Below are 17444 nucleotides of genomic sequence, written 5' to 3' on the forward strand. Positions count from 1 at the left end.
TGCTTTATATTCTAAATGAAGTTGGTCGGTGCGGAAAGTTGATTGTAAGAGTTCGAGAAAGTTGAATTTCAATTACTTTTTCAAATTCATTAACTACTTTTGATTTAAAAATGTTTATTTTAGAATTTCCCATTTATTTTTTAATTAAAAGTGAAAAGAGATTGGCTGTGTTTACGCGTTTAACATAAAATTATGAAATAAAGTTCTAAGTTGATTCTTTGTTGGTTTTTTCTTTTCCATATCTAAATGTAAACAAAAATCATCAGACACAGTGTGAGCTAATTAAAATACTAATATTTCTTTATATAACTAAGTAAATTTTTGGTTTCCATATGGATAGCTTTGTTTTTTTTTCTCATTTTAGATAGGAACTAAATTTAACATGTCTATGATTGGTTTTAATTAAAATGTGCTACAACGATGAGCTGCGGGCCCATATGTAATGACTTGAAAATTGTTGGGTAAAAAACTAAAGATTTCTGCTAAAACAAAATTATTTGTAGAGCTACTTAATGACTATTCTATGAAATTCAAAATATATTTGTGAAGACAAAATGTATTTTGCAGTTAATCGTCTAATCTGTATAGATCAACATGGTTTTAGGCAAGGTAGATCAACTATTTCAACTCATGCAGTATTTTCTGATTATTAAATATTAGTTCGGTAGTAGTCATACGGTTTTAATTTCCAAATTGAGGGCTATAGGATCACACTTCCTTCTGTGGACTTTATAAATCTTAACTAGCTAATTTTATATATACAACGCCCGCGATGCTTTCCACCGCCCGCATAGAAGGTCTCCAACTGCCTCTTCCAGACAGCATTTGCAAAAGTCGAAATATGGTGTCCTGATTCTGCTGGCTTGTTTTCACATAAGACAGTATCCAGATAGGACTCCTACTAATATTCTTAATTCCTATTAAATTTAAGTATACTATTAGTGCGACCAATATTTCATTCTGGTCATGTCTGCTACTGATGCTAGAGGTATGTAACAGTCTCCAGCGATTGTTGGCAATACTTGAGGTATACATATATCTATTTGCAACTTACATATTGCCAAGGAATAGGTATATCAACTTTGTGATAATAAGTGAAATTATTGATCTTTGTGTGGTATTTAACTCTAGATTAATTCCCTTTTCAAAGATATTTAGATTAAACCAATTTAAAGTCATATTCGACACGATTTTTTTAGACTTTTTTGATCCATATACTCTAAAGCTCCCTTGTGCGTTCGAAGCTTTAATATCTTGCCTTCATTTGGAGATCATATGATGCATGTCATATTGGTAGGGTTGTCTGTTATGCTTTGCATTTCACTGGTCTAATTCCATCCTAAAAAAGGTGCTTGCTCATTAACCTAAAATCACTAGATAGTAGTTCAGCACTAATATGTTTTTCATAGTCTGTAAGAAATACTGCATTTCTAGTTTCATAATAATTAAAACTAATAAATTAGTATTCCTATTAACAGTCTTTCAAATATAAATTTTGTAAAACGTCTTTCGATTTTTGCTCAGTCATGAATCATCTTCTGATTTTCTAGATCACTCCGAAACCCATCAGATGCGTTGTCAGTAAAACAGTCTTGAAAGCTTTAACGATTTTTTTTTTATTAAGGACTGCAATCAACTCTGTTTAAATTTTTAACCTCTTTACTAACTTTACTAAAGAGAAATTTAACAGCATTGCAGTATTTACAAGGGTGTCGTATTGAGCAACGCGTCCAGCTCTGTCAAGGTAGGAAAATACCTCTTCGAATTTTTCAATATCGAGCGAAGTTTCAGACAAGGCGATCCACTATCGTGTGATCTCTTCAACTTCTTCATGGAAGGGGTACTGCGGAGAGCCGGTGTTCGTCGAAATGTCACTATTTTCATCAAAAGTGTCCAGCTTCTTGCGTATGCTGATGAGATTGACATTATAGGGAACTGCAAGCGAGCTGTTACCGCAGCATTTTCCACTATCGAAAGAGAGTTTGGAGAGTGGGTATAGAGGTTAACGAGGACAAGACGAAGTATATGCTGTCTACTAGGAAAGATACAAGGCGTTTTCGATCTAGAATTTCAGCGGATAGCTTCTTCTTCTCTTCTTAATTGGCGCGATAACCGCTTACGCGATTTTGGCCGAGTTTAACGAAGCGCGCCAGTCGTTTCTTTCTCGTGCTAACCGGCGCCAATTGGACACACCAAGTGAAGCCAAGTTCTTCTCCACTTGATCTTTCCAACGCAGAGGAGGTCTTCCTTTTCCTTTACTACCACCAGCTGGTACCGCATCAAATACTTTCAGAGCCGGAGCGTTTGTATCCATTCGGACGACATGACCCAGCCAACTTAGCCGCTGGACCTTTATTCGCTGCGCTATGTCTATGTCGTTGTAAAGCTCATACAGCTCAGCGGACAACTGCACCTTTGAAATCGTTAAGGAATTTATTTATCTTGGCACCGCCGTCACAACAACAAACGATGTCAGCCTGGAGATAAACCGACGAATCACCCATGCTAATAGGTGTTACTATGGTCCCAGTAAACAAATGAGTAGCAGAAACCTCTCTCGCCTGACAAAACAAACACTCTACAAGACACTCATATTGCCCGTGCTACTCTATGGCGCTGAAGCATGGGTTGTGTCACAGACATATGCAGCAGCTCTTGGGGTATTCAACAGAAAGATACTTCGGAAAATCTTCGGTCCTCTTCGCGTTGGCGATAAATACTACCGCCGAACGAACCACAAGCTGTATGAGTTCTACGACGTTGTTAATATAGTGAGGTGCATCAATATTCAGCGCTTGTGCTGCCTGGGCCACGTCGAGCGTATGGGTACAAAAGCTCCAGCAAAGAAGGTGTTCGGATGGCAAGTTAGGGGACAACGGGGAAGACCATGTCTCCGATGGAAGGACCAAGTCGAGGGAGCCCTATCATCGCTTAGTGTAACAAATTGGAAAAGACGCGTTCAAAGCAGAAATGCGTGGCGAGACTTGGTACAGTCGCCGTTAATCCGGTAACGGGTTGCGATCCTTGGATCAGGACATATAGTATAAGTAATATAAGTAAGTGGTTTTTGTGTATATCGTAAACTTAAAGGTTATGTAAAAGGTTCGCAAGGTGTCGTTCAAGTAATAATATGAATTTGCAGTAATAAATAGTTGGTTGTGGTTTCAAGCTCTTGAAATATTTATTTAACCTTTAAAAACTTTACAGCATAAAACAATATGGGACTAACGACACTTTGTGGATCACCTAAAAATTAGATGATTAGATATCTGCTACATTTTCCTTCAAATGAAAACAACACAACCAAACAACTTTTGCCGTATTGAGCTTTAAGGACATACAACGCGACGTATTTATGGTGACTACGCTCCTGTAATATGACTCAAGCTGAAAACAATAAGCCCTTAATGAAAAATAACAACTCACCCCTATTTGAGTTTAAAAGTTCTCAATAACCAAATATTATATTTATGAAAATATCTATGAAAATATTTGCGAAAGTATTTATGTGAATCAAAGCTAAATTAGCCGTGGTTACAAATCCTTTTAATAAATTTCAGAAGTTACTCCACAAAAATGGATGTGTGTAGATCCATCTATGGAGGTATGTATGTATGTTTGCACGAGTATATAGATACACTATGTAGGTATATATGTATGTATGTTCGTATGAATACTAAATACATATAAGAAGTTTGGTTAAAAGAAGCCTCCACCTCAGTATGAGGCTGAGATTGTGCCAAAAGTTCTTGAAAACAATAATGAATTTATTAAGGGTAAAAAACATAAGTGAATTTGTAACAAGCGCATCAATTTTAATAACACATACACACATACATACATGTTATAGCAACCATGTTCTCACACACAATGAACAAAATAAGAAAAAGTATGGAGAACAGCAAGTAAAGAGGACTCCTGGCCAAAACTTACTTTCGAACTTTGTTGTTTCTTACTTTCTTCATATTTATATTATCATTTTTATTTTTTTAATTTGATTTTGAATACTTTTTTTACTTAGATACCTACATTCATACGAATATATTGGCTTGGGCGAGTGGCTGCGTATAACTGTATGCGTCAGCTGCATAACTGAGTAGCTGAGGTGAGCCGTGAATGGCCTGGAATGCGAATGGGTATGCAACAAATATTTTTTCAATTTCAATGTCTATGAAAAGAAGCTTAACGGCAAACATTGCACTATGACTAAATTAAATGCTACTAGCCCAGCACAGGCCGAGACAAGCTGCCACCAGTCGAAACGGGCAACAACAAGTTCCAAACAAACAGACAGACCAACAACAATGGTTGGAATAACATAAATGTAAAAAAAATGATGTTAGGCTAGAATGGGATTATGGTTATGTAAGAGTTTTTATTAGGGATGTTCTTGTTGGTATTTCCTTTCGTTTTTTTAGACAGCTAATTTTCAGCATACAACTTTTGAGCGCTCTGTGCTAAGTTTCGGTGTGCATAAATAGCTTTGTAAATAAGTTATATATTGGTATATTCTACAAATTTATTTATTTAAATGTTAATTGATCTAAAAAGCTGCATGAAATTTTGTGTTTCCAATAAAAACAAACGAGCGACCACTTCAGCCGAATGACTTGATATGTGTTTACCATTCAATAGTGTCCGGGTTCGAGATGCCGTGCATGAAACGCAAATGATAGAACAACTATTTTGTCGCCGGTCGCCACTCGGCAGGTGATGACTAAACTCCGATTGTATTTCTACCATGAAAAAAACTGTAGGTGGCTCTGTTTGTGCAAAAGCGTCAAGATGTATACCACAAATAGTAGGAGGAGTTCGGCTAAGCCCCCAAGAAATGGCTTAAGCGATAACTATTATTATAATTAACACAAACAAACATTAAATAAGAACATTTGGAAGGTATAAAGCGTTTAAAGAGGGCAGTACTGTGGTTCGTGATTTTCATTGTTTCGGTCGTTCATCCAAAATATCGAACAAGTTAAAAAAAGTTTACTCAAAGATCATTTTGTAAGCACTAGGAAGATAGCAGTCGATATTTATGTAAAGGGTGATAACTGAGGATCTTAATCCCGGGATTAGTTTGTATTAGTCCCGGAATCCCGAAAATGTTTACACATCGAATTATTAAAAGTAAAAACTTGTTTTGTAATGGGTACCATTGTTGCTATAATCATTTATGGGTTAAAGTAATAAAGGTAGCTTTTGCTTTCACTTAATCAGCCTGCCGCCAGTACTTAACACATTGTTTCATTCACATTGATTTAAACTATTGATTAATATTTCAAACCTCACTTCAAATACAAAATAATGGTAATGCTTCAATGTCAATTAAAATACTAAATAATGGTAACGCTTTCAAGGAACTTATACTCCCTTTAACAAACAAAATGTATGAGCTTATTGCTCATGGTGGACATAATAATATGTATAAAATATTTAAAATATGTTTTATTTTATATCAACATCTAGGCGCGTTTTTTGAAATACCCTCTATCTTATTTCTTACAATTACATTTCGCACGGATTGGTATAGAACATTATGTACGATGTTTTGTATCAGCTAACTGCTTCCCGTTAGAAAAACATCATTTCATCAGGTTTATTTTGCAAGCTTTAAGTGATTAGTCTTGCACTTTTTTATTGTCATTGAGAAAGCAAGACCGTCGAAGTAATGTAAACGCGCTTTGTTGGTTGCATCGATAATGTTGATTTGAGTCGAATCTACAAGTATTTCTTTCCCACAATCGAGGTGGATTTGTGTTATTTATGGGCACCCCATATTAAGGTGACAGCATTATAGAACGTATTCCTTACAACTTCATGAATTTAAAAATTTTATTGGATAATTTACAATTTCTTCAGCACTCATAACTCAATGGAACGTTAACGCAGGTGCTTATTTTTTTCAAGCGTACAGTCTGTCTAATAGAAGCATGAGCGGCAAAATTCACACTTAGGGTTCCTTGATAAAAATATTTAAATGCTGCTAAATAACTGCATCTTTTTGGCAATACGCTTTGTGCGAAATGGGTTTGAAATGTTGTATTGGCTTGCACAGTCGCCTGATTTGCAGCCGATTACCTCCCCAACTTGCGCAGAAATTAACACAAGGTACGACCCAAAGATGTGAAGCCATTATAGCTAATGGAGCCACTACCATACATTTTATTGACTATACATTTTATAATAAATATGCAGTTTATTAAGAATTGAATTGATCAAGTGGTTTCTAAGTTATGGCGGTTACGCTTCTATTAGACTTACTGTATTTCTTCTCACCTAACAAACAAATATTCGGAATATAACGTATGCGAAATGAAATATATTTACGTTCACTTCCTGCTATAATTACACGTGCAACAAAAAAAGTAGCAGCAAAACTAATTAAAAGAAAACTAAGGATATTTTCCAATTTTCATGGAGTTGCAGATGATTTTAAATACAAAAATTGGACGTAGATATCCCACCGACAGTGCCAAAAATGTATTTGTATATTTTGTGCAAAAAATTCACTCCTAAGGTAATATGGGTAATTTTATTATTCTTTCTCAAATGGACCTTAAAGTAAAGATTTACTTATAAAATAAATAAGTTTTGTGAGAGTAGAAATTCGTGTGAAAGAAAACTCGAATTTGGGTGGAAATGTCCTCTATAAAGCAGTTTATATTGTATTAAAAAATGAAGTTGTGATTGCTGATTAACAAAATTATTGAATAATCATATTGCCAAGCAAAACTATTAAAAAGTGTACCAAAGATATGTGAAACTGCTGAAAATGCGCTATATTTCAGTACTGTTTTTTTTGCTTCAAATACTTCTTTCATTTTTGTAAACTAAATTGAACTTCAAGTATGATAGATAAAAATATATCGATTTCAGTGCCATCTAGTGGTTCCACCTTCGCAGATAGGTTCAAAATAACGTATCAAAATTACATCGTACTATAAAGTATGGAAATGCACACAGTGGAAACAAACAAAATTTCATTAAAAAAGTTTAGAATTGACTAATTGTATTTACTGAAAATAGAAAAAATTAGTATGCCATTAATATTTTTAGCATTTAGGAAATATAATTTCTTTAAAGGAATGTCCAACACTTTTTAGTAGCTTTTATGTGCATTTCCCACACAAGCAATTTACATACACACACAAGGAACCATTCTGCAAATGCGCACTTTTAAAATTTGGACGACCCTAATATATGTACGCACAATATATGCATGTGGCTGTGTGGTATATGCATGCACAAATTGGAAAGCAATGGAAATTACGAAGGAGCATCTATAGCATAACGCCAAATTTTACAGGCATAAAGTTTAAAATTTGTGAATGGCGAGCTGCGAGTTGAAAAACGGGAATTGGTAGCTGATGAACTCTGTGCTCACTTAAGTGGGCTGGGAAGTTGGTAAATCACTGTTTGTGTGTGTGTGCATACATACTTGTGCGTATGTTAGGGCTCATGTGTTTATACACGTACATACATACGTACGCGCTGGTGATCTGATTGCTGCCTAAGTACGCTTGTGTCTGCTTGAATTGAAGTTGACGCACGCAAGATGCGATACGTGAATGAATTGCCAGGTTTACAGGCAATATCACAAACACCGCGGAAACGAAGTGGCGCATTTCAAATGTACTCATACGCATCTAAAGTGTCGTTGAGTTAATAAACTTTTATTTGTTGAACGTGTCAAAAATGTAAAAAAAAAACACCACCTTGCTTCTTTCATGCAAGCACTACATATGCACCAATTCACTTCCTCTCGCTATTGAGTGAACTGTGTACATGCAGCGAACAAGCGCTTTATTAAATCTAAGCGAACATTTTTTTATTTGTTTGCACGTTGTTAGGATTTATACGACGTTAACGGCAGCGAATCGCCAAATCGCTTCCAGCCGTGTAGAGATCGTGCTAGGTTAGGTTGTGAGCTACTGCATGCTATGCTACTAATTTGCTTGTTGCCTGCCTCTACATACATACAGACGTATATATATACACAAAGATTGCGCCTGCTATGTTGAGTCAGCTTTGCAGATTTACTGCGTTGTTTGGAATTTTCGTTAGCCATGGCTGTGGTTGTCATGTATGCAGGGGCAAAAGCATTACACAGAGGAGCAAAAATAACAATGAACACACAAAAATTGTACTAACATACTTCACTACTAACATCTCATACAAAGGATAACGCAAAGAACATTCCTCAAATTACTTGCCAGTGTGTGTGTGTGTAGCTACACACATACATGAGTAAGCGGAGGAATGACTAAATTTTGTGCGAGGACTAGGACTATAAGAAGAGTCAGAAAGAAATGTGTAATTGAAGCAATAAAGCTGGCTGACAACCACTTTAAGTAGTCAAAACAAAATACAAACAAAAAAATTGTTCAAGCAGCATATGAAGAGCAGGTGAGAATCGAAATTGCTGTTGCCATACCTATATCAGGCAGTATGTCACATAAATTATATACCGACACACTGCTGTTTATTTTTACTTCCACTTTCATGAGGCATATTTTCGTATACGTACAAATGTACATACTAACTACACTTGTGCTAACATAATTAAGTCTATTAGGTTTATCGTTTTACAATATTTGAAACATTTTTCACGGTACATTATTTTATAAAAATATAACTTTTTGTATAACAAAAACCTTATAAATCAAAGTTCCCAACTTTGCACAAAATTCACAATACTTTAATAAATTTCACAAAACTCTGGTAAAAATATTCAACTTTCATCAACTGATCAGAATTTTTCGAAACATTCTATGCACACAGTTTTGTAGCTCATTTAATTTCAGTACAATAAAATTCAAGTTTGTAGTCCCTGAAAAATTGTGTTGATTTTTGACAATTTTTTTGCATACAATATTGGGAATTTTCGCCCATATAACAGATTCCCACACATGGCATGCTTTGGGCGGAAGAAAATTCTCTACTCTAAAATTCAATGTGCTACAATACTTCATACCCAGAAGTTGTCTAGAGATTCTGATTAAAAAGTTGAAAATTTCGTTGACAATGTTTTTGAAATTTGTTAAATTTTTGTGAATTGTATACAAAGTTTGTAACTTTAATTTTTAAAGTTTTTATAAAATCTTAACGAAAAAAAATTTGGTTAAACGATTTCGCCAATATTGTAAAATGATTAAGAGACTTAATCATGTGAGCATAATTGTATGTAGGTATGTATCTATACACATGAGTTTGCACCTTACATACATACATAAATTTTTAACCTTAAGCATGTACATACATATACACACATGCACATATGTATGTGTATCCTACTTAAATATTCGCAGAAAGTTCACTTGCATGAAAGTGTTTATATAGCAAACAGGTATTTAGCTTTGACTCACGTGGGCAACGTAAAGATGCCAAACACAAAAAAAAAACAACAACAACGAAATATTGCACAACAAACTGTAAAAACAAGACAAACAAAAAAGTACCCTAAAGCACTGAAATTGAAAAGAACAAACGATGCGAAAGGACATTAAAAATGTATGATGCTCCAGACGCGCTTGACCTATACAAATAGCAATACAATTGAAGAACGAAAACGAAATGCAGCCCCGAACAGACGAACTTGTGTACTTTAAAATACTTGGACAAAGATATTTACAAATACACTTTAAGTCAAATGTACACACGTATATGTATATACTTATATGTATGTATATTTATATGTATGTACAATATATGTATTTGTATTTACGTACATTTGTAGCTCTGCCCTTTTTGTAAGAGAGCTCAAAATATGAAACAATGGAACAAAAATTGTCCTTCAGCACTATGTACTTTTAATTTGTTGTATAGTCTGTTGGTATTTTTAAGATTTTCGCACTCTCGCGTCTTACTGCCTCTCTCTGTTTTTTACTTTACTTTTAGAAAATTATCTTGCATTCTTCTTTTCTTACCAATATTGCTTCTTAGCAGCTGACTGCAGGAGGACCTTGTTGTGCCTTTCTCTACTCAGCGCACTATGGGCTTTAAAAGTGGCAAAAATTTACCGAAAAAAGTTCTGAAATTGGTCCATTTAAACTAATTTTTGAAGTGAAAACTTCTTTAGAATCGTTGGGAGTGATTTGAGAAAAAGTGAAACGAAAAAAGCGACACTCTTGGCTACGAATATTATATATACACGTAGCGACGAACTAAATAACTTTTAGGCCAGCGCCGACAGCATGGCGCGATAGCCGAGCGGCTAGCAATGTGAGCTTCCGATCCAAAATCCTTGGTTCGAATCACAAGAAAAAAATTTTTTTTATACAGTTATTTAATTTTTTTATTTTATGATATGTTTATGAGGAGCTTTTTTTCATGGCAGAAATACACTCGGTGTTTTGCCATTGCCTGCTGAGGGGTGAGCGCTATTAGAAAAATAGTTTTCCTTAATTTTGGTGTTTTCACCGAGATTCGAACTGACGTTCTCTCTGTGAATTCTGAATAGTAGTCACGCACCAACCCATTCGGCTACGGCGTTTGTTTAATTTTACTGATGCAAAAATGAGGAAAAATATATGAATAAAGTTTGCTTACTGTTTACACATTTTCCAAAGGTGACGGAGAACCAAAAAAAAAAGTCGATTTTCAAACAAATACGAGTGCATATGTGTAATTGTGTTAGAGTTTCGGTCACGCCCCAGCAAAACCTGCGTGCATATGTGTTTGTAACATTCAAAAAAATGTAATTGTGTTAGAGTTTCGGTCACGCAGGTTTTGCTGGGGACGCTCATAATAGCAACCGCGTGTGTATTTTTATATTCGTAAATATTTTCATTTTTAAATATTTACCGCAATTATGCCGAAAAATAATGCAGAAAAGTGTCGTGAATATCGACAGAAAAAAAAATCAATAAATAGCATCACGGAATTCATTCACGAAAATTTAATAAAGTATACACCAGAAGTATCGCGGATACTTAGAAAAGATTACAATAAAGTTCCAATGATTTTAAGTGGCGATTTTAACGTAAATTTTGCATTGGACACAGCGGTTCCTTTAATTGACGTTCTCAATACAACATTCAATTTAAAAATGTGTAACAATCGCACTGAATCGACAACACGATCAAAAACAACCATTGACGCGGTATTTCAAAGACATGTTGACAACATCGAAACCAAAGCATTTGTATCATATTTTAGCTATCATAAGCCACTCGTATCATTTGTTGAAATTGAAAACATTGAGGATGAATAATAATAAAATGAAGAAAATAAAATATGAACTTTATAGCAATATTATAATGAACCTATAATTATCCCGCTCCTAATGCTGCTTTCGTCTTATTCTCTCTCAGTTTGTTTTACGGAAGGTTTCACTTCTATCGCGTCTAACCGTTAGACTGGTATTTTTTTTTTATATATAACCAAAAGTATATTAGGTCCAAGTTTTAAATAAATTGATTAAATATTTCATTGTTGGTAGATAGTAATAGGACTATGAATAAGTTCGTGCGGTTTTTTTTCGAAATTTGAAACTTTATTGACGTAAAATGGTTACAAATTTAATATTCAAAATATTGTCCATCGCTTACTACTACTTTTTCCCATCTTTCTGGCAATTCACGGATTCCCTTTGTGAAAAATTCGGTCGGTTTTGCCGCAATCCACGAATCGATCCATTTTTTGACTTCATCGTAATTACGGAAGTGCTGGTCAGCCAGGCCATGTTGCATCGATCGGAAGAGATAGTAATCGGATGGCGCAAGGTCTGGACTATACGGCGGGTGGGGTAGGACATCCCATTTGAGCGTTTCTAAGTATGTTTTGACCACTTGTGCAACATGTGGCCGAGCATTGTCATGTTGCAAAATAACTTTGTCGTGTCTATCGGCGTATTGCGGCCGTTTTTCTCGCAGTGCTCGGCTCAAACGCATCAATTGTCGTCGGTAGACATCCCCCGTAATCGTTTCATTCGGTTTCAGTAGCTCATAATACACAACACCCAGCTGGTCCCACCAGATACACAGCATAACCTTCAGGCCATGAATATTCTGCGCCGACGTCGATGTTGAAGCATGGCCAGGGTATCCATACGTTGCCCGACGTTTTGGATTGTCGTAATGGACCCACTTTTCATCGCCAGTCACAATTCGATGCAAAAAACCCTTTCTTTTGTGCCGTTGAAGCAGTTGTTCGCATGCCATAAAACGGCGTTCAACGTCTCTTGGCTTCAATTCATACGGCACCCAATGGCCTACCTTTCGGATCATTCCCATGGCTTTTAAACGTTTGGAAATGGTTGATTGATCAACTCCCAAAGTTTTTGCAACCTCTTCTTGCGTTTGAGCCGGATCTTGATCGAGCAATTCCTCCAATTCGGTATCCATGAACTTTGGCGGCGCACCCTCGCGTTCTTCGTCTTCCAAGCCAAAATCACCACTTTTAAAGCGTGCAAACCACTTCTGGCACGTTCGCTCAGATGGAGCATGCTCACCATAAACTTCCACCAAGATACGATGACTTTCGGCTGCTTTTTTCTTCATATTAAAATAATGAAGAAGAATTCCCCGCAAAAACACATTATTTGGCACGAAATTCGACATTTTCAAGTGTAGTAAAAATATTGTTGTTTACGCTTCAAATAAAAAACTTATACTGACGTTTGTGCCTTACGACAGTAGCTCTCCAATGAATGTTTGGAAATGTGGATCGATGGAATAATAATCAAGTTACGCCATCTGTTGTAAAACCGAAACGAACTTATTCATAGTCCTATTAAAATTTGAAATTTGTTCGAAATCACGTCCCGGTTGTATTTTTTTTGTGCTATGATTTCTCGCAATCATATTTTTTGAATTATGTTCAGTCTTCAAAAGGAAGCCAATTTTCATTTTAAGTGATTTTAATCTATGCTTACATGGAGTTATTTGATACTTAAAATCATATAATTTTTTTCACTTGACGGTCTACTAAACCACGCTAATGAAAAGAGATTGGTGTCATTTTATTCCTTCGATACTTCATATAAGGAATTTAAGCTAGTGTTTAAAAGTTTTCTAACCTTTTTTTTAACTTGTCTACTTTGGCTGCGGCAATTAAAAATCGACTATCAGGTTATTTGTCTGGTAACGTCTACAGTAAATGTGGTTTCCAGAATCCATCACGAGTACATTACAGTACTAGTTTTGAAACCCTTTTTTATGTTTTTTCTTGCAACTTTTATTTAAACTTTTTTTTAATTACTTAAATTTTTTTAATAGTTCCTTTTTTTATAAATATTGTTTTTTATAAAATTTAATTTTATTTTTTAATATCAGATTCGTTATCAGTGATTCCGAAACCCCCTTTACACGAAGTTCCAGTACAAATCGGATGAATATTTCTAAAAGTCGTCCGCGATATTGGATCCGCCATTTTGAATTTGGAAAAAAACCAACTTCAGATGTGTAATCATTGACCTAAAAAACCACTCTATGCGAAGTTTCATTAAAATCGGCCAATTTCTTGATGTTTTCACCACTTTTGAAATGCTTCTGGCCCATGGTGCAGCGGTGGGTTGCATTTCATCAAATCTGTAGGTTAAGAAATGCCGAAAATGAAAGTTGTTGATTCTATGTTGCTATTGTAACTTTTGTTAGCAGTCAAGTCGAGTGCTCCAAGCTAATTAGATTCTACGACGGAGTGCTTATGGTCGGAGTTGATGTATACGGCTTATTTCATTTAAACTCCAAAGCTTACAACCCAGTCAATTAAAAAATATAGCGCATATCTATTATTGTTTAAAGAATGGTTTTCTTTATGCGCCATTTTCTACTTGTTTATAGTGGATAGAATACAAATTTTTGAGGGAACAAAAACAAATGCATTGGCGCATAAAACCATAGTAGAGCAAATTTTAATAAGGTTTTATTAATTCGTTGTGTGACATGTCATGTGACATGTCATTCTCAATTCACCTTTACTCAGGTAATATGGGCATATGCCACCGGCAACTTTTTAAAAATTTCAAAAGATTGCTGAATTTCAGCTGAGATCTTCCAACTCATTCAAAAAGCTGATGCATTTACGGCGGCATAGAACCATGGCTTAGAAGGCGCGAGATCGTCTCATCATCTTCCTGATTTAGACAACTTCTGCAGAAGTCATGTGTCTGTACGTCCATCATCTAGGCGTGATTGATTACAATTGTCGGATGATACTGCTTACGCCGTTTTCCATTCACTGGTCTCAAAAATAAGTAGCTTATAAGACTGTAAGGATATACCTAAACCATTGTATATTCATCAGTCAACTTGGTGTCATGCCCCACTAGTTCATCGACTCTGCAGTTCCCTTCAAAGTAGCTATGGCCAGAAACCAATGTAGAGTACTGCTTTGTAGATCCCATCTCCAGGTATCGTATAACACTGTACCAGTGTAATGGCTTTTATCATTGCCATCAGTTCAGCCTGAAAGTCACTGCAGTAGTCGGAAGCCGAAAACTAATGGAGACACCCAGATGTTCGGAATATACACCTCGGCCCACCCAACCTACGCGCTTTGAGCTTTCTGTGTATGCATGAATGAACTCGCCCTGTCTTACATCGTCTCGTTCCCACTCTTGACTTGAGGGTAGGACGGACGTTATAATGGCAATTGTAGGCGAGAGTACATAGTTCACCAATTTGTGAAGATCCGAAATGCCAGTCAGATTTTTGCCGTGGCCGTAGTCTATGTTTGATTATTGTACTTACTTAAAGTATTCAACATTATTTCCACGCTGCTATATATCTTGCCGGCAGGTCGATGGAAGGGAGTTTAACATCGCATATAATGCTTTCTTTGGTGTGGTTCAAATTGCACCGGTTATGAGAAAAGATAAGTGAATTTCATCCTTGTCAACCCTTTTAATACTCCACCCTATACACACCCTTCTCTAAGGCATTTCACCGTACTACAAAACCATAATAGAGTACGACCTAAGTACCGTTGTTTAGAGCCAATGTATGATTCTGGGTTGCATCCCTCATTTTTTTCCAATTAACTTTTGTACCCTAGATTTAATAAAAATAAAATGAAATGAATTAAGTTCTTAGGAAAAGATAGAAAAACAAATGGTTTGTTTGCTTCTTTTTCTACATAATTCAACATTTTTCAGCTGCCTAAAAAGTATCATATGATTTCGGAAGTTCTTCAAAATTGGTATCTGTGTGGGTGGTGACCTCCTCATTTAACATGAGCAAGTTTTTTAAGTTTGGAAATGAAAAAAGTGACTCGGGGCCAAGTCCACTGAATACAGTGGATGTTTTAATAATTTAAATCTTTATTCCATTATTTTGTCCATTGAAACTGCACAAGTATCTTTAATCACCACTCGAAATTCCCTTTCTACCATTCATCTAAATAGGCAAAAGTTTCTTGTTTCAATCGACAATAAAAACGAAACTATGTGAGTTAACAACTATCTGTGAGTAGTGATGCTTCTCGAAAACTGACCGTTCTCTTGGATATTTTAAAGACATATTGAATGTCCCTCGTACATAAAGATATATGCAATTAATCATCCAGTTTGGTTTTCGAGTAACTTTTTTACTAAATAAAAAAAATATTTTGAGTGAACGAAATTCTTATTTTGACTTTTATGCGCTCCATTGCTTGTATGTTTGTATACTGCAGCTGTCAACTTCACAAGGCTCATATCTCGGCGTGCTAGGTACTATCCATGTGGTTTATTTGAATAAAACTTTACATTTCAGGATATCAAAAATAAATCGGTATTACGAATGGACCTCAATTTTGCACACATTTAAATCGTTAAACCATTGCCGTATTTGCCGGTGTTGCTATTGACCATCTTACTATTTCAAAAGGAAACAACCTGACCGAACTTTCCATTCAATATGTTAATTGTTGCATGTTCATGCTACACAGCTGTAGCTTTTATTCATAAAATGTACTTTGATGTATTTGTAGCCTTGGCAAGATAGCTGACATTGCCAGTTGAATAAGCAATTTTGTGTACACAATCAGAAAATGAAATAGAAATTTCCTATGGGAAAACTTTGAATATTTCCAGTGTATTATTTTATGCTCTCTGACTGTTTGCATGCGATATATGTATGTGTGTAAGTATGTACATGTAGTTGCGTTGCTGAATTTTATTAATTTGTTCTATATATATTTATTATTAAATTTGTATTACAACAAGTTATACGAATACAAAGAAGTAGCAGCACTATCAGCACAGACCATCGACTGTCTGAAAATGAAATAAATGTAGTATAATTAAGATCTAGTTAAGAAATTTATAAAACTTGTAGCTAAGCAGCGGCAAAAATAAACTTAAAGTGTAGAGTGTTACAAGCCATTGGCTTTCAGGAATTTGTAGACAGTATTACAGATATTATTTGCGGAAGGCTCCTTAAGAAAGTGTGTCGCGGCCGTAGATGGATGTATGGTTTGAGCACTTTTAAGAGCTGGTCGGAAGGAAGTGCTGTTTTTGCTCTGTACGGATTTATGTCAGTGTAGTGATGGTAGTAGTAGTTTTTTCAATTTTCTAGCATTGGATTGTATTGAATAAAATTGAGAAAATCCAAAAGGTTTTTTCTAAGGTATGCTTTGCGGTCTTTACGCTTTACTGAACCTCTGCCATCGTATTCCTATAATGCTCGTTTAATTCTTTTAAATCTCAAACCTCTAGAATGTAGAATATTTGTTCTACCCTTAACTTTTGTATATGACATTATAAAGGGAGATTTTGGCTGTGTTACCCTTCTGGAAAAAATAAACTTGAATGTTCCAAGAAGAGAACTTCGAAATTCCTACCCTTTTTATGGAAGTCATAACAAAACAAATTATGCCCGAAAGGCGCCAACTGCTTGCGCTCTGAATTCAACTGGATTTCATCTTCATCGAGCGTGATTTTTCTTTGTCTAATTTTGTTTTCATTAACCTTCTGAAATCTTGTATCTTATTTAATTTGTGTCTGTAAGAATTTTTTTGTTCATACACATTATATTTAAATAAATAAGTAATTCAATCCCCTATGTATGTACAATTGCTTTTGAAACTTACATTTAGAATCTATAATTACACCTGGAACATTTAATTATTTTACTGGAGTGATCAATAAATTGTATTGACAGCCCATATCAATTAAAATTTTGCAAATGTGCAAAGTTTTCAAAAGTAATCGATGTTCCCGAAGTTGAGGACCATTTTATTGAGTCGAGAAAGATGCTTTCGAAAATACGCAAGACTGAAGGCGATGATAGCGTTTGCTTAAGACTAATAACTTAGAATACCACATCAGCCTACTTGCAATTAGTTTTTCCAGTAAGGTTTATTAGGCTTCAAAAATCATCGATACAGGGAGTTTTTCACGCTTGAGTGTAATAGCAGTAGTCCAGGATTTGGTTGTACAATTTATTTTGTCAGGATTTCATGCAATTGGGAAATTTTAAAGCATAGGAACCATAGAATACTATAAGATATGATAAGAATTCGGT

The 17444-nt window shown here is 35.3% G+C and overlaps 1 protein-coding gene across 3 annotated transcripts in view; it reads right to left on the minus strand.

The window, feature by feature from the left end:
* Window positions 1–17444, minus strand: part of LOC128854922 (disintegrin and metalloproteinase domain-containing protein 10) — a 202814-nt gene that overhangs the window by 30629 nt on the left and 154741 nt on the right. The gene's annotated exons all lie outside the window — the stretch shown is intronic.

This window comes from Anastrepha ludens, chromosome 2, assembly GCF_028408465.1.
Source record: "Anastrepha ludens isolate Willacy chromosome 2, idAnaLude1.1, whole genome shotgun sequence".
Lineage (NCBI taxonomy): Eukaryota > Metazoa > Arthropoda > Insecta > Diptera > Tephritidae > Anastrepha > Anastrepha ludens.